General features: G+C 43.8%; 1 protein-coding gene across 4 annotated transcripts in view; it reads left to right on the top strand.

The window, feature by feature from the left end:
• The first annotated feature begins 16,597 nt into the window (after nt 1–16,597).
• The window catches only part of USP9X (ubiquitin specific peptidase 9 X-linked), a 290,448-nt gene continuing 279,682 nt past the window's right edge, over nt 16,598–27,363 (top strand). For 2 of the 4 annotated variants that reach the window (XM_089673926.1, XM_089673928.1), the window contains exon 1: nt 16,600–17,123. The gene's annotated coding sequence lies outside the window, so the exon portion shown is untranslated. Of the gene's footprint in view, nt 17,124–17,562; nt 17,947–27,363 lie in introns of those variants that run through there. The other 2 variants (XM_089673929.1, XM_089673927.1) reach the window with 2 other exon arrangements.

Genomic DNA, 27,363 nt, shown 5'->3' on the forward strand with positions numbered 1-27,363 from the left:
GTTTGGCCTTGGTACAGACACACAAGGTGACACACACAGGTTAAAAGGGCAATTAAATGTTAATTTCGCATATCTGTGACTTTTTAAATTGCAGTTAATGTCTATGTACAAATAGTGAGTTTGTTAGCTTTCACATGGATGCACTGAGCCCCTTGACTTCTGTAGCTGTTTTTCACCAAAGACCTCTACAGGTTGATTGTGGACCAAAGTACTCTGCCCAACAGCTAACCCAAATTCATGCCTTGCCAGGCCTTTCAAGTGGAAGCCTATCACAGTTTCCGAATGTAAAACTTTTTTGGGCCTAACCCTTAACATGGGCATTACTAAAAAAGAATGAATTGCAGTCATAATGGTTCACAGACCCAATTCACCATATGCTGGTGTTCTCAGCTGCAATGGCTAGGAAAAGATGAGACTAGGGAAACACCGATACAGGTATCGGTGCCGATACCATGTATCTTCATGAGTACTTGTACTCATGAAAATGCTCCCAATACCGGAATACCTTGCAGTGTGATTTGCGTCCATACATGTGATTTGAACAGGAATGCAGTGTCATTCTTGTCCAAATCGCATGTGGTTTCCCCATTGCTCCTGTGTGAACCCAAGCTTGTCATAGTCTGAGTTCACACAGGACCATTGCAGGAAACCTCATTGCACCAATCCCATGCTGTCACAGATGGAAAAGCTGGGGATATGAAATCCCCGTGGCTTTCTCTGATCTCATTGCAGGGATGACAGTACGGGCTGCACGGCTTTTGATTGGTCAGTATTGTCACTATGGTGGCCAATCAAAAGCCATCTAGCCCTTTCAAAGACAGAGAAACAAACTCTACAAAAATAATTCTCCTTTACATGGAAGGAAAAAGACCTAAGATATCTAGGAATAACGTTAACCCTCTCTATAAAGAAGTTATACCATGCAAATTATATACCATTAATAAATGAGATAAAAGATGAATTGAAAAAAAATGTCATTGGAATGGCTTTCCTTGATAGGTAGGATACATATAGTAAAGATGGTGATCGTACCAAAATTTTTATATAAGTTTCACATGTTACCAATATATCTACCAGGGTCCTTCTTTGTGACCCTGAAAAAATCAATACTTAGGTATATATGGGTAAATAAAAAAACAAGAGTTAAACATGAAGTGCTGTGTAACGATAAAGGGAAAGGGGATTAAACTTGCCAAATGTTAGGAAATATTATCACGAATAGCAGATTGGATAGGTAACTCACAGAGTAGAAGTTGGGTAGGAATAGAAAGTACATGTAGTAAGGCCCATTTAGATAAGATTATTTGGCTCCCACAAAAGTTTTGTTCAATGGATGAAAATACAAGCACTTTAACACGGAACGTTTTAAGGGTATGAGACGCAACGCACAGACAAATGGAATGGGAGTACAATTCACTGCTAATACCATTGGTTGGAATGGAGTTTTTCCCACTGGGTAAAGACAATATTTTGGAAAAATGGATACAAGATAGAAATGGATATTATGGACAAAGAAATGCACGGATAGTGGATTTTATGGACAAAGGGAAGATATGTTCTTTTCAGGATTTTAAGAGTAAGAAAGATTTATTTTTCACATTAGATGAGTGGCATTATTACCAATTACAACACTTTGTTGCAGCACTTCCACAGCCCCTAAGGACAGTGGAGGATATGAATCCATTTGAACAAATGGTTAGTTCAAATACAACTGAAAAACATATTACGTCTCGGATTTATAAGACTCTTATTGATATAGCTGGATGTGATCCTCCATTGTACTTAGAAAAGTGGAAAAAGTAATTAGGAACAAAATTGAATGGGCAACAAAAAAAAATATTTAATTTAACACATGGGGCAATGAACATGAACACGGTAGAAATTAATTACAAATGTTTAGTTAGATGGTATATTGCACCTAGTGTTGCACATAAACAATGACCTGAAATTTCACCATTATGTTGGAGGGGGTGTGGGATGAAGGTAACAATGTCACACATTTGGTGGGAGTGCCCTAAAATACAGAAGTTTTGGCAAGAAATAACCCAATTTATACAAGAGATTCTGTGGATAATAATACAGAAGGACTCGTGGATTTGTTTATTTCATATAACGGAGACCTCAGTGAAACAATATAAGAGTAGAGTAATATATCATCTAATAAATGCGGCTAAAGGACTTATTCCTACATTTTGGCAAACACAAAATTCACCAAAAATAAAGGATTGGATAAATAGAGTTGAATATACAGTACATATAGGATGGAGGAGTTACATCATTTGGATGTAGATCAAATGTAAAAATTAAAAAAAGTTAGGGAGGATGGTACAACTTTAAAACATCAAAAAGATACCTTGAACTGGTCGGAGGTTAAAGAGTAGAAAGAGTAGGATGAGCCGAGATAAAAAAGAAAGAATGTCCCATAGGAGGGTAGAAGAGAGGAGTTTTGTGATATAGGGGGTGAAGTTAGATTGAAAGAATACTTGAGGAACCAGAAGAAATAGAAAATAGAAAGTGAAAAGGGGAATAAATTGGGGGTGGGAGATGAAGGGAAAAGGGTGCATATTGTGTAAAAATTTGTATGTTGAAATTTTGGTTGTAAAATTATTTTTAATGGAAAATTTAATAAAAAATTTAAAAAAGAAAAAAAAGAAGCTGTCTAGCCCACACTGTCATTTCTGCAAGGAGAGGAGAGAAAGCCGCAGGGATTTCAAATCCTCAGACCTGTGAAGCGGCTTTCTCTCCTTGCAGGGATGACAGTATGGGCTAAACAACTTCTGACTGGTAAGCACCGTGATGGTGTTGACAAATCAAAAGTTGTCCAGCCCATACTGTCACCCTTGCACTGAGAAGAGAGAAAGCCATGGGGATTTAAAGCCCCCAGCTTTTCCTTCTGTGACAGCATGGGTTTGGTACAGGGAGGTTTCTTGCACCACTCCTGTGTGAACTCAATGACAAGCCTGGGTTCACACAGGAGTGGTAGGGAAACCGCATGCGATTTAGACAGGAATCACATTCCTATTCAAATCGCATGCTATTCTTTGAGGTGCAATTTGCAGCCATACATTTTGTATTGCTTGTACATGCATTTATCTATCAGGTGCTAAAGAGATATTGTTACATATTTACACTAGAAATCCCGGGAGAAACTCTCTGCACACTGCTAATTGCCCTTTCCAGCAAATGTTGCAACAAAAGTAGGGATTTTTAGTTCACACATATTGCAATACATGCTTAAGCTGGCCAACTGCGTCAACGTAATCCCTCTATGGCCAGTCCTACTCTGCTCTGCCAACGCAAATGCTACTGTGGACACAATGCCAACCTGGGGCAAACAGACACAAAGTGGGGGAGAGCTACTAGGTTTAGGTCTGGCTACTGAGTTAATGATATATTGTTACTGTGTGTTATTGCTAACTGTTGTTTGCTTTGCAGGAATGCCAATCAGCTGCAGCACTGATCTGTGTATTCTGACAGCAACAGGGTGCTGCTCTCAGAATACATACGTCAGTGCCTACAGCGCTGCAGGAGATTTCTCTATCCACAGTTTAAAAAAAAAGAAGTTGATTGTAAGCTTGTGGGGGACAAGATGAAAGTCTGACTACGCTATGTTGTGGATGGGGCCTACCAAACCCGTGCACTAGGGGTACCTTTGCCAGAGGTGTGCTCACCAATGATTGGGACAAGGCAGGAACTGTGGTCCTGTGCACAGTCTAACATTAAGGCAGTCTCATGATTTAGATATGTGCTAACACTGCATGTAGAATGAGTCACTGATAAAGTGTTGCTCCATAGCTCTACATTCAGTGACGGTTATGTGTTGCATTCTGAGTGATGGTCCGAACCATGCCAATTCCACCAGATAGTGTACCTCTGTTACCTCACTCCCAGTAACAGAATGGAATCCCTCTGGACACACAGCATGGATCTCATGCATGTCCTGTGTTAAATCCTTTGTTCCTGTACCATGCAGTTAGGCTGAGGACCTCCGTAATGCTGATCTGCTCACAGTTGCTATGGGAGATGGACTGCTGGGGCAGGAGTCGAACAGCAACTCCCTCACTACCGGAAGACACTTCTCCTTACCCTGGTACCACACATCCTTAGACTTTACTACATTACCCCTGGCAACAACCTTGTTCTTCTTTAGCATATTGACTTGACACTGTATATTCTTCATACCCCTCCAGTGTTATTACAGGCCCAGGATCTTTTGTATATGCCAGCCTCATTGTGCACCCCTTTATGAGTAATGTCATATGAAGCTCAAGAAGAAGTTTAACAGTCTTTACTGCACAGATTTAGCACAAACGTGATTACAGTGCAAATCACTCACTCTTATCACTTATTAACTGATGTGTGGCCCAGGCATACTTTTATAAGCGAGAGTCCATTATGGCAAAGTCCACTGTTAGTGGCATGGTCCATGGCTGGTGGCATCCCGGAATCCTCGGTGTTAGTCATCATTCTCTTCTCCCAGGAACAGCAGCATACCATAACACACAGGGACCAGGAGCATGCTCTCTCATACCAGGGCAAGAGCCCTGGGACCTCAGCCTTCCCCCAATTTATACCACAGGTGGGCCAGCTGAAGTCCCAAAAAGCCTGCACACTGGGAGAAGTCAATTTAACCCTTCCCCTACCCAGTCTGTGCCAGTACTAAACTAACTAGACAATTCTCAGCCAGCCTACATGCCCAAGCATTAAGAGTGTGGGGTGGTCATTGGGTGGTAGCTCCTATGCTTTAGAATATACTTTTTCATATTTTTCTCAGAGATTTCTTCATCCACATCACACCAGGGGTAGTTGACCCAGGGATGAGAAAGGCATTTTTTATTCCCCACTGGAGCAAATTTGGATCATGCTTTATTGAGGTTTTTTTTCTTTTTGCCTTACTCTGGATCAACTGAGGGTATAGGATTGTGTATATGGTAGTTTTTGATATCTTTTTCTTGTTGGTTGACCTAGATGGATTAGTGTCTTTTTTTCAATTTTACTAACTGCGTACCGTAAGTAACTACGTAACATTGATCAATGTGAATGGAGGAGTCTGTTAGGTTCTATTGTTTGTATACCCAGCATTAGGAGCATGGGGTGGTCAGTGGACGGTAGCTCCTATGCTTCGGCATATACTGTTTTTTTTACTTTTTTCTGGACAAGATTTCTTCATCCATATTGATCGATGTGAATGGAGGAATCTGTTAGGTTCTTTTTTTGTATGCCCAGCATTAGGAGCGTGGGGTGGTCAGCAGGCGGTAGCTCCTATGCTTCAGCACATACTTTTTTCACTGTTTTCTGGATGATATTTCTTCATCCACATCATTTAATGTGAATGAAGGAATCTGTTGGGTTCCTTTTTCTGTTCAGTCCACAAGCTGCATGAAAAAAAAAGAACATTGCATGTATGCCCAACATTAGAAGAGTGGGTGGATGTGTGGCTGAAACTTCTAATGTTGGGATAATTTCTCATATATGGAATTACACCCCAAAACACATTCTGCTACTGCTCCCGAGTGTGGGGATACCACGTGTGAGACTTTTTGGGAGGCTAGTCACGTATGGGGGAGGGGGGGCACAAAACCAATGACCACCTTCATGCTTTCAAAGGGCATAATTTCCTAATTTCAGTTCCTGGCTACCTATCACAGTTTTGGAGGCCCTGAAATGCCAGGATAGTAAAAATACCCCCCAAATGACCCCTTTTTGGAAAGTAAACAAGGTACATTTTTTTTTTTACACAAAGTATCAGTTAAATGAGATATTGCTCACATACCATGGGTATATGTGGAATTACACCTTAAAACAAATTCTGCTACTGCTCCTGAATATGGAGATACCACATGTGTGAGCCTCTTTGGGGCCCGAAACCAATGACTACCTTCAGGCTTTCAAAGGGCGTAATTTCCTCATTTCACTTCCTGACTACCCATCACAGTTTCTGAGGCCCTGAAATGATAGTACAAACATCCCTCCCTCCCAATTATCTTACTGATAAGAAAATATTGATAAAAATTGATTTATCAAAAAAAAAAATGTGTCAGAAAAGAGTGTGTTCAAGTGGCTAGAAGAGTGGGTGATGTGTGGCATGAGCTTTTAATGCTGACCCTGAAATGTCAGCATAGTAGAAGCACCCCCCCCCTGCAAAATTACCCCTTTTTTGAAAGTAGACACCCCAAGGAATTTGCTGAGAGGCATGTTGAGTCCATGGCAGAATTTATTTTTGCCAAATAAAATGTTTGTTAGTCATTTTTCAATAACTTGTGGCAAAAAATAAAATCTTCTATGGATTACATGCAATAACTTTTGACTTGATCTCAACTTTGTTCAACACCTAAATTTCCCCCTGATGCCTCGATTGCACTGTTTCTTTGGGATGGTTGAATAAGTGGTGCTTTACAAATGTGCTTAGTGCTCCACTGGCCTTGGGACTCCTAATTCAATGGAGTGCTATTAAAATCAATTAGAAAAAGAAAAGGTAGGAGGTGAGCCTGAGTAATGGTAACCTCAAATCATTGGGCTCTCTTTGCTTTGGTAAAGCATAAGGCTGCCCATAGATTAAATGCTTTTTGCTCAGCTAGTGGGCTGAATGAAAAAAAAATTAATGGATTTCACATCCACACAAACGATGTGGATGGATGAGTTCTCCCTGCTGTGCCACTGTATTTTCACAGTGGGACTCCTCTGCTGTCAGAATACACTAATCAGTGGCTGCAGCCATCTGATCAAGACAAATTTTCCAACATTCCCATTCAACAGAAGTCGACTGCTAGTCCCTGTTGATCCAGCCGAATTTCAATATACTGTACAAAAAATGAAGTGCATTGATTAATTTTTTTGTGAGGTTGTAATATTAGGATCAACGTTTTTTTTTTAAATCTGTCCACTTTGGTGCATTTCATTATGTTGCACTTTAACACAGTATTTATTGTGTTAAAGGCTAAGTCGGCCTTTAGCAAAAAAAAAAAGTAGTAAATGTAGCAAAACTGATCTCTTCAGTGTTCAAATCCTACATTTTGTTTTTGCATAGAAGCTTGCACAACATTGCACCCGTGATTAGTGTGTCATGGGTGCAATGCACAGGTTTATGCGACCTGGTTGTAAAAGTGCTACTAAACTACAGAGAGGGGAGAGGGCTCTGGCTTTCTCAGCTGTGTTGGCAGAAGAGACTTGTAGTCACTGACACACTGTAGTTGCGATCTGCTGTGGGTGTCAATGTAAAGTTAACAACACCCCAAATGGCAAGTCACAAATGCAGTGCATTTGCCCGCAGAAGTACCACGTGATGCATTTGCAGTGACTTTCCAAAAGTAGCGCATACGCTACTTTTGGTGTTGTGCAGCAAGATTTGACTCCATTAAAAATGATTGGGCACAAATCGCACTGCACTGTACGTGTAGCACACTCCTGTGCAATTCTTAGTGTAAACCGGCCCTAACACCTGGACATACATTACAGGCTTTTTCCCTCTCAAGTCTCTTTGAAGCCCCTGCCCTCCAAAATTCAATCTGGAAATTACAAAACCTGGAGAAAATGGTCTTTCATAACTAATACTCTAAGGCTGGCCATACATTATACAATTATCTGCAGATTTTTGGTTTAGATTTACCAAAAACCATATAATAGGAGGACAAACCTAAACAACACTTTCAGTTGTATCCAATTAGGCAGGCCCTTGCACTACATCAGGGGTGTCCAAACTTTTTTCAAAGAGGGCCAGATTGGATGAAGTGAACATGGTGGAGGGCCGAACATTTTTCCAAACATTCTTTGAACCATTACAATTAAATGCAAATAAATTATTTTATGCCAAGTTACCGTATTTTTCGCCGTATAAGACGCACCTGACCATAAGATGCACCTAGGTTTTAGAGGCAGAAAACAGGAAAAAAAAAAATTCTGAACTAATGGACTGCAGACACAGTACAGGAGATGACCAGAGACTGCGGACAGCACAGGGATGACCAGAGACTGCGGACATAGTACAGGGCATGACCAGAGACTGCGGACAGCACAGGAGATGACCAGAGACTGCGGACAGTACAAGAGATGACCAGAGACTGCGGACAGCACAGGGATGACCAGAGACTGCGGACAGCACAGGGATGACCAGAGACTGCGGACAGCACAGGGATGACCAGAGACTGCGGACAGCACAGGGATGACCAGAGACTGCGGACAGCACAGGGATGACCAGAGACTGCGGACAGTACAGGGATGACCAGAGACTGCGGACAGTACAGATGACTGCTGACCTTTGGGGAGGTGGGGAGCGGGTACCTGAATTTGACAGGTACCCGCTCTTACTTCCGCAGAATTTTTGTTTGATCTTACCTGTTCCTCGATCCAGCCGCGCGCTGTCTTCCCGGCTTCTGTAATGGCGCTCGGCATGACAGCCGGGTGCCCAGTGCGCATGAGCGAGAAGCACTTGCGCTTTGTGATTGGTCCGGCGGCTTCTGGGATCTGTCATGTGTCCCAGGTACCGCCTTACCATTCACAAAAAGCACCGCTTCTTGCGCATGCGCACTTGGCACCCGGCTGTCATGCCCAGCGCCCACACTACAGAAGCCGGGAAGACAGCGCGCCGCTGGATAGAGGAACAGGTAAGGTCCCGCTGCAGAGCTGAGCGGCCGGCCCGGTATTCTGACACGGCCGCGGTGGAAATACCAGACCGGCCGCTCCATATTCGCTCCATAAGACACACTGACACACTGACATGGAGGGCCGTATTAAACCGACCCTCGGGCCGTAAATGGCCCGCGGGCCGGACTTTGGACATGCCTGCACTACATAGTTGAAGGTAAATCTAAAGGAAATTGGGCAGAAAATCTGCAGATAATTGTATAATGTATGGCCAGCCTTATCTGCATCCTTGAGAACTCTGCATTCCCTTTACTTCTTTTTACACAGTGGCAGGGCCAACTCACACCACACACAGCCAATGTATACCTCAGACGCCTGTGTGCATGAGGCCTAAGTATTTATGCGTAATTGGTTAAACATACTGATGTTTTTTCATCTCTTGTTTTTATTGTATTTGGATATTATCATAATAAACATAATAATAACAAGAATACAAATAATAACATACACAATCGTTTAAAGCGGAGCTCCACCCAAAAGGGGAAGTTCCGCTTTAAGGACTGTTCCCCTGCTCCCCATTAAGGATTGGCACCTTTGGGGAGCGGGTACCAAAATTTGAGAGGTACCCGCTCCCACTTCCGGTCTGATCGCTTAGGCGATCAGAAACGGAAGGTGTCCTCCCTCCGTCCCTCCCTTCCTGTATTCTTTTCGGGACACGTGACAGGTCCCAGAAGACTACAGGACCATTCATGAAGCGCAGCGCTACTCGCGCATGTGCAGTGGGTACCCGGCTGTGAAGCCGCAAGCTATCACAGCCGGGTGCCCACACTGAAGATGGAATCCAGGATGGCCGGTGAAATGAGCTTCAGGGGACACACCACGGGACCGAGGGACAGGTGACAAGTGGCTGCTTTTTAAAAGTCAGTAGCTACAGTTTTTTTTTTTTATTTTTACTTTTTTTTTTATAGGTCGAGTGGAACTCCACATTAACCACTTGCCGATTGCCTGTAGTACTTGTACTGCGGACGGGCGGCAACTAAAGGCAGAGCGATGTACTAGTACATCACTTTGGCTGTATTAACACAGCCCCCCCACAACCGCTGTGTTCAATGGACACAGCAGAATGCGGATCCTGGTAAATGGGACCCGGTGATCATGTAATCGGTATGCGATCACACAGAGGCGTCCCTAAGGTAGGTGTCACCCGGTGCGGTAACACTTGGTGACACCCCCTCCGACGATCCCCGCAGAATGGATCGGATCTGCGGATTGAGCATAATGGATCGGTCTCCGATAAAATCTTCCATGCACTCAACATGCCTTTCAGCAAATTTCTCGGGGTGTCTACTTTCCAAAAAGGGGTCATTTGTTTTTTTTTTTTACTGCCCCTCTATTTTAGCACCTCAGAAAACGGGATAGGCAGTCAGAAAGTAAAAGCTGCATAAATTCCAATATACAGTATATAGTTTGTAGACGCTATAACTTACATACAAACCAATTATTATACACGTTTTTGGATTTTTTTTTTTTTTACCAAAGACATGTAGCAGAATACATTTTGGCCTAAATATATTACTAAATTTGAGTTTATTGGATATTTTTTATAACAGTAAGTAAAAAATATCAGGGGTTTTTTTTCAAAATATTTGGTCTTTTTACGTTTGTATCACAAAAAATCAAAAACCCAGTAGTGATCAAATACCACAAAAAGAAGGTAACCTATGTAGTCAAGGGTCCCAAGAAGGTATTGAAAACTGGGCAACTTTGTAAAATGTTCATTAATAATATTGCCATATCTGTAGGCCATTTAGCCCCCTGGAAATCTGATTGAAAAACTCCCAGTTAGCAACCCCCATGTACTTGTTGATAGGAAACAAAAACCATTGGTTTGGGCACCTGTAATGGTAGGAGTGAGTGCCAAATGATTTTTGTGTTCTAGCAACAAGGCAGGAAGTGATGTGAGTGATTAAGACAGCCTTCTTGGGGGACCCATGTGGTCTACAGGTATGGCAATAAAATTAATGAACATTTTTTTAAACTGGAGCCCCTTGACTGCAAATAGGCTATTGTCTGAAAAAGGTGAACTTATTTTTTAAGCATTTTGGAGCTTGGAGATTCAAGTCCAGATTCTGGACTGTTCTTCTCCTTGAATGTGGTCAGTCTTTACGGATCAGTAACAAAAGTAACTTATGAGCTAGGGACTCTCAGCCCCTCTGAAAGTTAGCACAGATTGTTTGCAAACTACATGCAGAAGTATCTCCTCTCCCCTGTATACTGTAACTGCTCCCAGCTCCACAGCCTGCAGACACTACCAGCCCTCCGGGCTGCTCTGAAGATCTCCCAGGGCAAGAATACAGGGTTACGCATAGAGCTGTTGTTTGAAAGCTTGCTACACATGGCAGTCTCTCTCGTAAATCCCAGGGTGTGCTGATGCAGATTTAGGTCTCCACCACTTCCACCCACTGGTTTCTGGAAGCTCCTATGGTCCTCCAGAACCAGGTGGAGGCTATACAGTCACCACCTGCTGAGTCACCCACACTGACCTACAGTAACCCTACCTAATTGCAGACTCACACATTTACCATGAATCATAGCATAATAAATTTACCTACACTAAGGCTCCATGTACATGAGCCTACACTGACCGTCGGCCACAGGAAAACACAAATTGTGGCAAATCCGAGGCAAATTGCGGTACCGCAATTTTGCCACGGTTTTGCCGCATTTTGCGTTTTCCCACTGTCAGTGCTCAAAATGTTCCTATCCTGAAAGCGATTTTTATGCGTTTATAAGAGGGAGGTTTAACCTCACCTAAACGCGGCAGCTCCGAAACTCTGCTAAAAGCCTATGTGTACATAGAGTTGAGTTTAGGAGCTTTGGCAAAAAAATGGCAAAAGCTCCTAAACTCGAGATTAGCAGCTGCTCGTGTACATGAAGCCTAAGGGTTCATGTACACCGCAGCTGATAAACTCACGTTCAGCTTTTCTGTGTTTTTTTTAGCAGCCCCTAATGTTTTCCTATGTGTCCATGTACACATAGTTGTTTACAAGCAGTTGAGTTTACAGTCATTTTTGTGAACGCACCAAACATGCGTTCAGGAGAATTTATCAGCATTTCAAACGCCAAACAATTGTAAACGCAGCTAACCGTGTTTAGAAGCATTTTTTTTAACTGTTCCATATCCAGATGCTGTCCAGAGCTTTTTTTCATCATCAGAAATGCATGGAAAGTTTTTTCTAAGTATTCAAATGGACCCGGTACACTAGCGCAGTCAGTTCCAGGTTTTGCGTGAAAGAAAAAATGGTAGAATGTGCTGCATTATGCTCATGATGGGATCCATAGTGAATACAACCAGAAAAGATAGGTAATCTCAACACATACTGCTCTCTCTGCTTCTGCTCTATTTCTCTTAAAATGTCTGAAATAGTTAATTTTTTACTGTTTTTCAGTGCATTCTGGGCATATTGAAAGGTCTCCTGAGGTTATCTTAAAAAAACGCTTCTAAACACAAATGCTTATAAATGCTCAAAAACGCTGTATGCAAATGTAGCTACACAGATGTTTTTTAACCTACGTTTTCCAGCATTCAGTTTCTATTGTTCAGTAGAGTTTTCCAAGTGTCCGGTGTACATGGAGCCTTACACTAGTAGCACGCTAGAGGGTGCTACGCTGGGATGAAAAACATCAGCCCTTGGATGCCAATGCCACAACTGGATGGTCTCATTGCAAGTGAAAGAGGCGGAGCCACCTAGAGTATGCAGGGAGGTACTAGAGCCGAATGGGTGCTTCAATTTAACATGAAAACAAAAGTAAGATACTCGCAATATGTAGCTTTTAAGGAGTAGGAGGAAGCTGAGGGCAGTGGAGGGGGGAGGGGGAGGAGTTCTGAGAACTCAAAGCTGAAGAGGGGGCGAAAGTGAGATGTTGATGGGGAAACAGAGGTAAGCAGCTGTGGAAGAGGGCTGAACTCTGTATGTAGCGCAACCTTGAACTCTACACTCTGTATGTAGTGCACCCCTGAACTGTGCACTCTGTATGTAACACAACCCTGAACTCTACACTCTGTATGTAACACAACCCTGAACTCTGCACTCTGTATTTAGTGCACCCCTGAACTCTGCACTCTGTATGTAACACAACCCTGAACTCTACACTCTGTATGTAACACAACCCTGAACTCTGCACTCTGTATGTAACACAACCCTGAACTCTGCACTCTGTATGTAACACAACCCTGAACTCTGCACTCTGTATGTAACACAACCCTGAACTCTGCACTCTGTATGTAACACAACCCTGAACTCTACACTCTGTATGTAACACAACCCTGAACTCTGCACTCTGTATGTAACACAACCCTGAACTCTGCACTCTGTATGTAACACAACCCTGAACTCTGCACTCTGTATGTAACACAACCCTGAACTCTGCACTCTGTATGTAACACAACCCTGAACTCTGCACTCTGTATGTAACACAACCCTGAACTCTGCACTCTGTATGTAACACAACCCTGAACTCTGCACTCTGTATGTAACACAACCCTGAACTCTGCACTCTGTATGTAGTGCACCCTGGAACTCTGCACTCTGTATGTAACACAACCCTGAACTCTACACTCTGTATGTAGTGCACCCTGGAACTCTGCACTCTGTATGTAGTGCACCCCGGAACTCTGCACTCTGTATGTAACGCACCCTGGAACTCTGCACTCTGTATGTAACGCACCCTGGAACTCTGCACTCTGTATGTAACACAACCCTGAACTCTGCACTCTGTTTGTAGCACTCCCCCCAACTCCGCGCCCTATATGTAGTGTACCTGTCAGGAATGTACTTGCCATAGTACAGCCAAAGCCTCCAAAAATACACAGTCGAGCAGGTGCAGCTCTCCTGGCTGCCAGTGATAAACACAGCTAAAACATGTGTAAAAGCGGTACTGCGTTTAGTGCTTGGGTGTTTATTCATTTCATTGACCAGACTACTTGCTGTTGAAATGAATAAACGTCCAAGGGCTAAGCGAGGCTAGCACTTAGTTGCGTTTACCTGTGTTTTTACTGCAATTTGTGTTTTTTTGGCCAAAACGTTCCTCTCCTGAATACAATTTTTCAGCGTTCAGGAGAGGGACATTTAACTGCCCCTTAATGCTGTTGCTGCTAAACTCTGATAAAAAGCCTATGTGTACATGAACACATAGGCTTTTATTGAGTTGAGTTTAGGGGCTTTGGCAAAAAATGTCAGAAGCTCCTAAACTCATGTTTAGGAGCAGCAGTGTACATAAGGCCTGACAGTACTTAGTGTGCACTGTGTGCTGATTTTACTAAGGAATGTGGTAGTTTTTATTCCCTGCTTAGCAGGGAAGCAAAAATGGGCACATTCTCGCTGACAGGACAGAACTCTGTGTTGTTTACATTCAGAGTTCTGTCCTTTCATCCGCTAATCTGATCAGCAGGTCCCAGGCATCAATTATTGGCCGGGACCCACTGATCAGCTTGTGCTACAACTAATCACAGCCTACCTGGATCACGTATTAGATGTGATCCAGCACAGAGAGGCCACCTTGCCGCCGTACTCCTATGTGAGGTGGTCAATAAGCGGTTAAAGTGTTAGTTCACCTTTATCAAAAATCTGCTTATGTAGAAGAGGGTCGTCTGTAGAAAAAAGCAAGCTGTGCAGCTTTGAGTAAACTTGAATAATGCCCTTGTTATAGGTGTAGGCCATTTGTGTGCTTCAGGGGTCACTAAACTTTCTAAGCAAAGGGCCAGTTTTCTGTCCTTAATGTAGTTGTAAAGGCTCAAGGTTCTTTTTACCTTCATGCAGTCTATGCATGAAGCTAAAGAAACCTTCTGTGTGCTGCGGCGCCCTCAACCCCCCCTCCCCCCAATCCTTACCTGGGCCCCCTCTGATCCATTCTTGACAGCTTCTGCTGTCTGGGGACTCTTCCTCCTCATTGGTTGAGACAGCAGCGGGAGCCCATTGACTCCCACTGCTGTCAATCACAGCCAGTGAGCCAATGAGGAGAGAGAGGGAGGGGGCTGAGCTGAAGCTCTACGTTTCTTATGGACACAAAGAACAGAGGCTTGGGGATGATCATGCAGCTTTCCCTGGGGGCACTTCTCGTGTCTCTTTAAGGTGGGGGCAGACTGTGACCAGTGGGAGTAGAAAATGCCCTGAAATCACTGGGCATAAACAACACCCCATCATGAAGAACAGTACCACTGATGGTGTCAGTGGGAGGAATGGTGCCCCATCACTTGTGTCAGTTGATGGAATAGTGCCCCAAGGTCCAGAGAGAGGCCAATGGGAGTAGAAAATGCCCTGAAATCACTGGACATAAACAACACCCCATTATTGGTTTTAGAGGGAGGAAGACAATCCCCATTGTTGGTATCAATGTGAAGAATAGTGCCATTGATGGAGCCAATGAGAGGAATGGTGTCCCATTACTTGTGTCAGTTGATGGAGTAGTGCCCCAAGGGCCAGGTAGAGGCCAATGGGAGTAGAAAATGCCCTGAAATCACTGGGCATAAACAACACTCCTTCATTGGTTTTAATGGGAGGAAGACCACCATTGTTGGTATCAATGTGAAGAATAGTGCCATTGATGGTGTCAGTGGGAGGAATGGTGTCCCATCATTTGTGTCAGTTGATGGAATAGTGCCCCAAGGGCCAGATAGAGGCCAATAGGAGTAGAATATGCCCTGAAATGTATTTATTACAGGCAACTTATATAGCGCCGTCAATTTACGCAGCACTTTACATATATATTGTACATTTACATCAGTCCCTAACCCTCAAGGGGTGTACAATCTAAGGTCCCTAACTCACATTCATACATACACATACTAGGGCCAATTTAGACGGGATCCAATTAACCTACCAGCATGTCTTTGGGAGTGTAGGAGGAAACCAGATTACCCAGAGGAAACCCACGCAGCCATAGGGAGCACATGCAGACAGGTGGTGCTGTGGTTGGGATTCGAACCAGTGACCCTAGTACTGCCAGGTGGAAGTGCTAACCATTTAGCCACTGTGCTGCCCCACTGGGCATAAACTATGCCCCATCATTGGTTTTACATACACATACTAGGGACAATTTAGACCGGAGCTAATTAACCTACCAGCATGTCTTTGGAGTGTGAGAGGAAACCGGAGTTACCGGAGGAAACCCACGCAGGCACAGGGAGAACATGCAGGCAGGTGGTGTCATGGTTGGAATTCGAACCAGCGACCCTAGTACTGCCAGGTGGAAGTGCTAACCATTTAGCCACTGTGCTGCTCCACTGGGCATAAACTACGCCCCATCATTGGTTTTAATGGGAGGAAGAAGACACTATTGTTGGTATCAATGGGAAGAATAGTGCCATCGATGGTGTCAGTGGGAGGAATGGTGCCTCATCACTTGGATCAGTTGATGGAATAGTGCCCCAAAAACCAGATAGAGGCAAGCAAGGGGCCACAGTTTGGAGATCACTGATGTACCTCAGGAAGCTTTATCTGAGAACTCCAGGATGTTGCTAGGACGTTGCTAAGGGAAGCCTGGCTACTACTGTTCACCTCCACCATCACAGGAGCGAGTTCTCAAGTGCTGAGCTCAGAGCTAATGCATCAGGAGAGGGAAAGTGCATGTAAGGGAGTTAAACAAGAAAAAAAAAAATCATTTTTGTACTTAATTCATTTTTTTTAAGTCAATTAACTTAATTCCATTTTGATCAGAGCTGCATCTACAGATGGCCCTTCTCTGCACAGGCAGTCTCCTGGTATAGAACTAATAACAGGGCTGTCTCGGGGAGTTTGAAGAGCCCGGGGGTTCCTTCCACCGTATGGTGTATTCTATGGAGAAGGTGAAGTGGGTCTGTGAACGTGTCCTGTGTTATCGGAACTTGTCTGGATCGTCAGCTGACAATTGGAAGGCATATTGATTGTGTGGAGAAGTTTCGCCGGGGGTGAGGCGGGATGGCAGCGGGCGCTGTGCTGTGACAGAGTCTATGTCCGGGCAGAGGAGGAAGAGGAGGTGGTTGCTGCTGATGATGGTGGGAGAGGAGGAGGCGCTCAGCTGAAGCTGCTGCTACTAGCTCATGACGCAGGAAAAACGCACCGCCGGCCAAAGAAAAGAGCTGCCAGACTGCAATGACAGGAACGAAATAAATATCTAGGCGGAAGCGGCGTCCAAACCCTGCGGGACACCTTCACCCACAGCACAAAGCGCCGCTCGCTGACAAGGCCATTGACAGGAATAGAAGCCGGCACACAGAGCCTCCGACCGGGAAGAAAGAAAAAAAAAAAAAACCCGAGCGGGAGGCGACGTGAAGAAGTTTTATTGCCTGCGAAGTAGCGGGGGAGGACAGAAAGGGAAATAAAGGACGCCCGCCCGGCCCGCTTCGCACACCGTCCAGAGGCTGACCTCGTCTGATTTATGAGCGCGGCCGGGGGAGCCGGGAGAGTCCACACATGTGTCGTCGCCCTGCCGGGCTGTGTGCACCTCGTATGAGCGGCGGCCCGGCTCCCTGTCTCCTGCTGGGGGGGAGGACTTACTAGTTTGCGGTGAGTAAATGGCCGTTGTGGGAGGGGAGTGGGGTCGGTTGTGTGGGGGCCTGCCGTACGTATGGTGTATGGGGAGCCCGGAGAGAACACGTAGCCTGAGGCCGGGCCCATTGCCCTGTCATGTACGGCTCTGACAGACATCCATGACAGGTAATAGGAGCTGTGTGTCCACACTGGGCCTCCACCCTGCTCTCTCCTCTCTTTTCTATAACATGATGAAGTGTAGAGGAAAATGGCTGACGTCTCTGCTCTCCCCCATCCTGTCTGGGGCTGACTGAGGATGAGCTAGCACTCCTCCTCTTCCTCTCTCCTCCTCCGGCAGGCGGCCATTGCTGCCTCGTCTCCCTCCCTCCTCTCCTCACAGCTCGTCTGTTTTATTTCCACTTAACCCCTTCCAGTCCGCCGGGGAGGGGGAGGGCGCTGCAGCCATCCTGCTCACCTCCTCCACCCTTCTCCCTGACCCGTCCATGTCCTGCACTTCTGTGCCTGTGTTCTGGCAGGCCGGCATTTCCTCTCTCTCCCTCCCTTTCTCTGTCCTCTCCCGTCTCTCCTCCCCTTTCCCTCTTCTCTCTTCTGCTTTCTGCCAAACGCCATTACTGAGGTGGAGTGATTTGGACGGGGTGGGTGGGGGAAAAGACGCCAGAGCCATGTAGGCCCGGCCTGCCTGCCATTCCAGGCCCCTGACTTCACTTCATATCAATGGCAGCCGCCGCCTCTCTCCCGTCCTGAAGGTCTCTGGCAGTAGTACAGGCCCGGCCTCAGCTCTCCCCCCTACAACCCTGTCCAGTCTTGTCATAGAGCACAGACGGGAGCTGCGGGAAATGTAAGTAAGGTGTCAGGCTGGGCCTGGGCTGCAGGGAGGCCTCGGCTGGCTCCAGGCCTGGCCTGCCTGTCACTGCCCAGTCACTTTAACCTCTAGTAGTCAATGAAACGTCTTACCGAAGCACTTTGTTTGCAGCTCGCAAGGCAGTGATGGGAGTACATTGTAACAGTTCATTCGTAGTAATGGCTCTGTCAGGGGTATACCAGGGCACGGATGGAGGAGGCACTCAAGTGTCATACATAATACATACAGTATGAACAAGGTGGGCACACACCACCAAAGCAGCAGAACTTTATATATAGTCCATGTATGTAACCTGCTGAATGCCCAGCAAACCATCAACTGGGTACAAATGAAGAGAAGCTTGCTGCATAGACAGCTTCTTATTGCTTGTGCAAAAATCACAGCATATCGCTACACTGCAACCCTCTCCATGTGTGTAATACAATCTGTGTATAAGACATACATTTACTTGCTTCCTTCATATGTAAAAGTGCCCAAGTAATTATTAAACTATAATACATTTTATATATGTATATGCTCATGCATATGTATGTATACAGTGAAGGAAATAAGTATTTGATCCCCTGCTGATTTTGAATGTTTGCCCACTCACAAAGAAATGATCAGTCTAAAAATCGAATGGTAGGTGTATTGTAACACTGAGAGATAGAATAGCAACAAAAAATTCAAAAGAAATGCATGTCTAACAAATTATGCACTGATTTGCATGTTCATGAGGGAAATAAGTATTTGATCCCCTTCACAAAACATGACTTAGTACTTGGTGGCAAATCCCTTGTTGGCAATCAGAGGTCAGACGTTTCCTTTAGTTGGCCACCAGGTTTGCACACATCTCAGGAGGGATTTTGGCCCACTCCTCTTGGCAGATCCCTTCCAAGTATTTAAGGTTTGGTGACTGACGTTTGACAACTCAAACTTTCAGCTCCCTCCACAGATTTCCAATCGGATAAGGTCTGTAGACTGGCTAGGCCACTCCAGGACCTTAATGTGCTTCTTCTTGAGCCACTTCTTTGTTGCCTTGGCCGTGTGTTTTGGGTCATTGTCATGCTGGAACACCCATCCAGGACCCATTTTCAATGCCCTGGCTGAGGGAAGAAGTTTCTCACCCAAGATTTGACAGTACATTGCCCCGTCCATGGTCCCTTTGATGCGGTGCAGTTGTCCTGTCCCCTTAGCAGAAAAACACTCCCAAAGCAGAATGTTTCCATCGCCATGTTTGGACAGTTGACATGGTGTTCTTGGGGTAATAGGCAACATTCCTCCTCCTTCAAACACGGTGAGTTGAGTTGATGCCAAAGAGCTCAATTTTGGTCTCATCTGACCACAACACTTTCAACCAGTCCTCCTCTGCATCATTCAGATGTTCAGTGGCAAACTTCAGACCGGCCTGGACATGTGCTTTCTTGAGCAGAGGGACCTTGCGGGCACTGCAGGATTTCAATCCTTGTCGGTGTAGTGTTATCAATTGTTTTCTTGGTGACTGTGGTCCCAGCTGCCTGGAGATCATTGACAAGATCCTCATGTGTAGTTCTGGGATGATTCCGCACTCTTCTCATGATCATTGACACTCCACGAGGTGAGATCTTGCATGGTGCACCAGACCTAGGGAGACTTGACAGTTGTTTTGTGTGTCTTCCATTTGCGAGTGATTCCACCAACTCTTGTCACCTTCTCACCAAGCTGCTTGGCGATAGTTTGGTAGCCCAGTCCAGTCTTGTGTAGGTCTACAATCTTGTCCCTGACATCCTTGAACAGCTCTTTGGTCTTTGCCATGGTGGAGAGTTTGGAATCTGATTGTTTGATTGCTCCTGTGGACAGGTATCTTTTAGACAGGTAACAAAATGAGATTATCAGCACTCCCTTTAAGAGACTGCTTCTAATCTCGGCTTGTTACCTGTATGAAAGACACCTGGTAGCCAGAAATCCTGCTGGATGATAGGGGATCAAATACTTATTTCCCTCACGAACATGCAAATCAGTGCATAATTTGTTAGACATGCATTTGTTTTGTATTTTTTGTTGCTATTCTATCTCTCAGTGTTACAATACACCTACCATTTGATTGTTAGACTGATCATTTCTTTGTGAGTGGGCAAACATTCAGAATCAGCAGGGGATCAAATACTTATTTCCTTCACTGTGTGTGTGTATATATATTATATTGGCACTTCTGCCCAGCAGCACTAGGGTTGTCTGGGCTCAAATCCTAACCATGGCGCTACCTGCCTGGAATTTGCATGTTCTCCCTGTGCTTGCGTGGGATTCCTCTGGGTGCTCTTGTTTCCTCCCACACTCCAAAGACATGCTGGTAGGTAAATTGGCCCTAGTATTTATATATATATATATATATATGAATGTGGGTTGGGGACCTTGGATTGTAAGCTCCTTGAGGGTTAGGGACTGATGTGAATGTGTAATATATATGTAAAACCCATATTTCCCAATTGCCTATGCCCACTGCTCTCTATGTTTAGCATATTCATAGTTATGTAGTATGGTAATTATTGACTCATCCTGTGGTAGTATAGAGCTGCTGCTCTAGACTACCACTACGACTACTCTGATTTTTTTTTTTTTTTGTAGTAATGGCATAGATCTGCTACTGCTGTATGCTGCTACTACTTGGAATCGTAGTAGCAGATCTATGCCATTACTACTAAAACTATTCAAAGTGATAGGAGATCTATGCCATTTCTACTACTACACCTATTCATAGTAGTAGCAGATCTATGCAATTACTACTAAAACTATAAATAGTTGTAGTATAAATGGCATGGATCTCCTATTACTCTGAATAGATTTAGTAGTAATAGCCTAGATCTGCTACTACTCCGAATTAGTTTTAGTGGTAGTAATAGTATAGAGCTGCTACTGCCCTATGCTGCTACTACATTGAATAGTTTTTCATTTTATTTGCAGCATATTCATATTTATTTAGTATAGTAATTCTTGACTCCTGTAGTAGTATAGAGGAGGAAGAGTAAAGTAGAACTGCTGCTGCTCTATACTACTATTGCTCTGAATATATTTTAGTTTACTAATTTTTTTCTTTTTATACTTATGTAGTGTGGTAATTCTTGGTTTATTCTGTAGTAGTATAGAGCTGCTGCTGCTCTATATGACTAATTTGAATAGTTTTAGTAGTAGTAGTAGTAGTAGTAGTGGTATAGATTTGCTACTGCCCTATGCAGCGGCTACTCAATAGTTTTAGTAGTAGTAATGGAATAGATCAGGGGTGGGCAAACCTTTTGACTTGAGGGCCGCAATGGGTTCATATATTGGACCCGGGGGCCGGACCAAGAGTAGATGAATGATGTGTATGTGTCATCCATAGTAAGTATAGTAATATTCCCCCATAGTAAGCATAGTAATTAATCCCCCCTATAGTAATTAATCCCCCCTATAGTAATTAATCCCCCATGTAGTAATTCATCCCCCTAGTAGTAATTCATCCCCCTATAGTAATTCATCCCCCATATTAAGTCCCCAAGTCCCCCCTGTGTCAATTCACTTACCTTTGCTCCGCGCGTTCCTCTCGCCGTCTTCCCGCGCCGTTCCGGTGTAGCATGAAAATCTGTCTCCTATGAGGATCTGCTGGTATAGATCTACTACTGTTCTATGCTGCTACAACTCTGAATAGTTTAACATTTTTTGCAGCATATTCGTATTTATGTTGTGTAGTAATTCTTGACTCATCCTGTGATAGTGTAGATCTGCTGTAGTAGTACTATAGATCTGCTGCTCATAACTACTGCTGCTTTAAATATATTAGGTTCTTTTTTCCCCAGTGTTTTTTAGATTTATGCAGTGTGGTAATTCTTGGTTCATCCTGTAGTAGTATAGAGCTACTGCTGCTCTATACTACTACTCCTTTGAACAGTTTTTAGTAGTATAGATCTGCTGCTCTATACAGTGATTGTATTTATATGAATGTTTACACTTCACACACATTTTTCCTCTTACCTGCAGATCAAGATGTTCAGCAAATGGGATAGTAGCAGGGTGTTAAGACAAAACAATAGAACACTGGCTTGAAAGGTCTTTAAATCCATTGTTTATAAAATGGAATGGATAATAGAAAATAACCTGTTGCTGTAAATACTTAGGTTTTACGTACATGGGCACTTTTGCCAGTGTAGTGTTTTTCTTTCTTTTTAAAGTGTGTATTCAGCACCTTGGATCCACAGGTGCAGCGTACTGCCCCAGATTGTGACAGGGCTGCTGGCAGTGTGTTGTACGGTGCAGATTTGCCTCCCAGGAGTTATGACAGATTTTTGTGCCCTACGGCCATGAACCCTTAAATGTGTTAGCTGGGCTTGAACGTTCATTTGTTTTTTAGCCTATTCAGACCATATGTATTGGGTTGCTTTGCCCAAGTCTAAGGTCATGTTAGCTCGCTTGCTGCGGGCTGGTTGTGGGTGCAGTAATCGATGCCATGCCCTCAGCCAGATTTTTCACATAGCTCCACGTTTGCAACCAAGTTTGCCCTTTAAAAGTAGATTTGGATAGCAGTTAAAGTATTTCCATTCAGGTAACCATGCCATATTAACAAAAGTTGTTGGCTTTTCCTAGCCCTCCCCAAGCAAGAAGAATAGTAGTTCCCCTACCCAGCTCCTACAGGATCTGTTGGTTGATGTTGCTTTTCTTTGTTTAGCCTATGAACGCTTCTTACATGTTAGTATTTTATACAAATGACATTATTGGCAGCCAATCTTTTGTTCGTGACGTTTCAAAATGGAAAGCATGAATATGCATTTTCTCCATTTTTATTTTCTGCAAGTAGAAATAAAAAGATTCCCCTATTTAAAAATGCTTGCACACTCCTTTTTTTTGTAGTCCTGCAAAATGATTTGATGATGAGATGAATGGCAACTATTAGTAGGTCAGCAGTTCATTTCGTTATCCCCCCCCCCCCCCCCTCCCGAAACTGAATGGTCAATACTTATTTTGCCAATCTATCTTTTTTTTTTTTTTTTTTTTTTTGTTCTTCTCTCATGAAATACTTTTCTATTCTAAAAAGCTGCATTTGTTAAAAATTGTGTATGCATCTCAATGTGTACATGCACATATGTATAGATGTGTTTTAAGGGCAGGTTCACACCAGAATGCAATGCAGGAAAGGCATGTTCCATGTGCGTTTTTTGCACTGTGTTCAAAATACTCAGTCTCTGTGGTCTGCTGCAGGTGCCAATGTATTGTTAATGGCACCCCAAATGCAGATTGCAAATGTTCTTAGTTTGTGGCCTCCAAGTGGCACGTTATCACATTACCATGCGATTTGGTGCAGTGCATTTTTTTAAAGTACTGCATATGCTACTTCTATTGCTTTCAGATGCGATATGCAGTCCATTCAAATGAATGAGCTGCAAAATTGCACTGAATGGGAATACATGGGTTCCAACTTTTTGTTCTGTGCAATTCAGGTGTGAACCCTAAGTGTAGAAAACTGTGTCCAGTAGTCATTCTGTTTTCTGATATCCACTTGGCCAATACTTGTGGGCTCCTTTAAAAGATAAGTACAGGCATTTAAAAAAAACTTTTATACTTACCTAGGTGGATGTGGCATTGAACCAATGTTGCATCTGTTCCCTGCTGGCCCTTCAGTGAGAACTGGGAGATCAAACACCGCTGATCACTCAGTTCTCCCCTCTGCTCTGAGCAGAGAGCCATGACTGCCAGTCACCGGCTCTCTTCTCTGCTCCTCAACGCTCACTGGAGCGCTGGGCTGGGGAGGGGAGATAACAGCTGACTCTGAGAGGCTGAGCCAGGTGCCAGTTCAGGTTATGTGTGGATCCCTACCATATTGTTGGGATCTTTTCAGAGCCTGGGTTGGCTGTGTGACATTGGCCAACAGCTAGCTTTAGCCCGCTGTTGGCTGAAAACGGGCCACAGGAGTGCAATTTGTTCTAAGAAGTGAAGGCAAAAAAGGTTTGGCTATACTTTGTGTCTTGCAATTAATTGGCAAAGTCTGCTTGATGTACTCAACATCCCTAGAGTTCTTGCTAGAATGGTGGTGATGTCACCTTATTCCTGGCTTTCATACTGCAGAGGGTAGGTATGTGTATAATTTTTTTTTTTTTTTTTTTCTCCTCCCTACATTTTTTTTTTTTTTTTTTTACCATGCATGACACTAATACAGTAATCAGTGCTAATAAAAAGCACTGACACTGCACTAATGACATTTGGCAGGAAGGGGTTAACATCTGGGGCAATCAAAGGGTTAACAGTGCCCTGTTTTGCTGTGTGTGTGGCCTTTACACTGTAAGCACACTGCTTTATATGGCTCTGCTATGCAGAGCCATACAAAGCAGTGTGCAGGAGCTGATGGGAGAGATCTGTATTGTTTACATACAGGTCTCTTCCCCCGTCCGTGATACTCGGCGATCGCCGGGCGCCAGCGGGGAATCACGGGCTGGGACCCGGTGATCAACAGCTGAGACCGCACCTACCCAGAAATGCAAAATCACGTGTATATATACGTGATTTTGCGCAGCCATGCCGCCCTGTAACAGTATTTCTGCTATAGGGCGGTGCGGAAGCAGTTAAACAGATTTTTCTTTTTACTGCAAGGTATGCTTTAAAGTGACACGTGTACCTACAGTATATGAATATTTCATGAGCGATTACATGTGAGTGGCTTTGAATAGCTGCAAGAGTTGACAGCCTTCCTTTGCTTTCAATCAGGCTGCCTACTCGCGGTCCGTCATGGGAACCCCCACTGTGGTTCTTGCAGCTGATCACAAACGGTGCATTCACAAGTGTGAATGCACACTTAAAGTAACTTGTCAACACAGACATATGGAAGCTACCTTTTTTTTTTTTTTAATTTTTTTTTTTTTTTTTTTAATTTTTTTTCCTGCTTGGTAAGTCGCTTATCTAGAAGAAACATATGTATATCAGACGTTGGATGGCTTTATATCCAGATGTACTGTATGTTCTGTGTTAGTGGCTACTTAATGAAACCAGGCTAAGGATGACATACCCAGGGCATGCACTTTCAAATGTTATCGGTAGTAGTTCCCATATTTGTTTCCTGGCAGATTCCTTTAAAGATGTTTATTCTTCTTCACAGACTTCATTTTGAACATGCCAATATAAAATAGAACAAGCATACATTCAGTGTTTAGGTATATCTCCTGACAAATTCTATTTTCTGTCATTTAAACTGCTAACGCCCATTAGTATTAAAAAAAACACAAACAAAAAAAAAAACCCAAATTGCCCACCTGTATGTTCTAGTAAACTTATCTGTTGATTCTGCCACTATTGAAGTTTTGAATTCCTTTCCTTGAGTGTGGCCACAGCTTTGCAAGAGCAGGAATTGCTGCAGTGTTGACACCTTTCTCTAAAGCACATCCTCTACATCTTACTATGGTGCGTAGGTGCACCAGCACTTCCTCAGAAACCTATGTGTTGTCCTGTAGGACAGTAATTTTCATTTTGCGCTGACTGTCTTATGAGGCTTTATACCCCCTTATCCTTTGTCTGAACAGTTCTGATTGGCCCTGTGCTGATCACACACACCTTCCCAAAGGAAAAAAAAACCCTAGCCATACGCACTAAACTGAGCATGTGCAGAGTGACTCCTAGAGCTCTGTACTATCAGCAGATTAGATTAGATTTCACAGTGCGTATAACAAGCATGCTTTACTGCATATACAGACTGATTTTACTGTTGTGGGTTTAGTAACACTTTGTTATAGCTGAAGGCTTAGATTTTGGAGGGTGTGGAGGGGGATTAGAACACGCCTCTTTCTCATGTTTACTGTTTTCTCATGTTTACTGTTTTCATAGAAAGTAAAAGGAAATCCCTTTTAGGGACTTGTAGGTTGTCCCTACAAGTAATAAAGAGGAAATCTTTCAGTGGGGACACTAGTACTGACTACCCTGGTGAGAGCCAGGGAATACTTCCCACTCTGTTTCGGCTGTAGGACAGGAAATTAAGGAAAGTCTCCCCAATGGAGCACAGATGGCTACAAAACCTAACATAGGCTATAACCCTCCCTCCTGCTGTCCAAAATGGGCTTTTTGGTTCAACCTTAAAAATAAATTTTGTGCTCAGACCCAGAGTGTTAAAAGAGAATTAGGCCTCCCCCATATATACTAACCTAAGTAGATGCAGCATCTCCCTTTGATTCTAAGGGTGAGAACTCAGATCTCACATGACCACTGACCACTAAGTTATCTTCTCCGCTTTGAGCAGAGAGCGTTGACTGCCCACCCCCCCAGTACTCACTGGAGTGCTGGCCTGTGGTGGGGGAGGGAACGGCAGGCACAGGCTCTCGGCAGATTGCAGAGAGGCTGAGCCAGGTGCTGCTCCAGACTCTGGGGTGGATCCTGACATAGTCTAGACCGGCTGTGTGGCATCAGCCCACTTCAGCTCCTTGTCAGCTGAAAACGGGTCACGGGAGTGCAGCCAAAAGTTCTTTGGCTGTACTCCTTTTAAATGATCATTTAGCCTGAGTGGTATAAAGTGGAACACTTGACTTATTCCTTGTTTTCCTCATAGTTGGCACTTTTCACTGATCTGCTTTAGCCCTTGAATGTGATGGGGCCCTGAACATCCTCACATAATGCAGGACCTCTGGTCGTGTGTGTGTGTGATGACACCAGAGAAAGTTTCAGGGGAACGGTTGTCCACCCCGGACCTGGTAGGGAGGAAGCCTACAGGAATTTAGCTTGGTATTAATATTGGCTTAATATTCCTAGATGCCCTACACTAAGCACACATTTAATACTTTTAATACTGAGGTTGCATACAGTTTATTTTTAACCACTTGCCCTTCAAAGGATTTACCCTCCTTCCTGACCAGGACATTTTTTGCGATACAGCGCTGCATTACTTTAACTGACAATTGCGCGATCATGTAATGCTGCATCCAAGTGTAATTTATGTCCTTTTTTCCCACAAATGGAGCTTTCTTTCGGTGGTATTTGATCGCCTCTGCGGTTTTTATTTTTTGTTCTATAAACAAAAAAAATACTATTCTGAAAAAACCCCTCACTATATTTGACTTTTTGCTATAAAACATATCCAATATAAAAATTTAAATAAAATTTTGTCAAATTTAGGCCAAAATGTGTTCTGCTAAAATCCCAATACTTGTAAATTTGTTTGCGTGAAAGTTATAGCGTCTACAAATGGAGGTATATAAACTGTATTTTTTTTTTATTTTATACTAGCAATGGCGGCCTTCAACTACTTATAGCGGGACTGTGGCGGGCATTCTGACACTGGGGGGGTGGAACTGACTGCTATTGACATCCCCGGTGACACTAATACAGTGATCCGTGCTAATAAAAAGCACTGACAATATACTAATGACACTGGGCAGGAAGGGGTTAACATCTGGGGTGATCAAAGGGTTAGCTGTGTGTTTCACATTATGTGCT

Source organism: Staurois parvus, unplaced genomic scaffold (assembly GCF_062004578.1).
Source record: "Staurois parvus isolate SC_StPar_1 unplaced genomic scaffold, SC_StPar_1.0 ptg000145l, whole genome shotgun sequence".
In the NCBI taxonomy this organism is placed as follows: Eukaryota; Metazoa; Chordata; class Amphibia; order Anura; family Ranidae; genus Staurois; species Staurois parvus.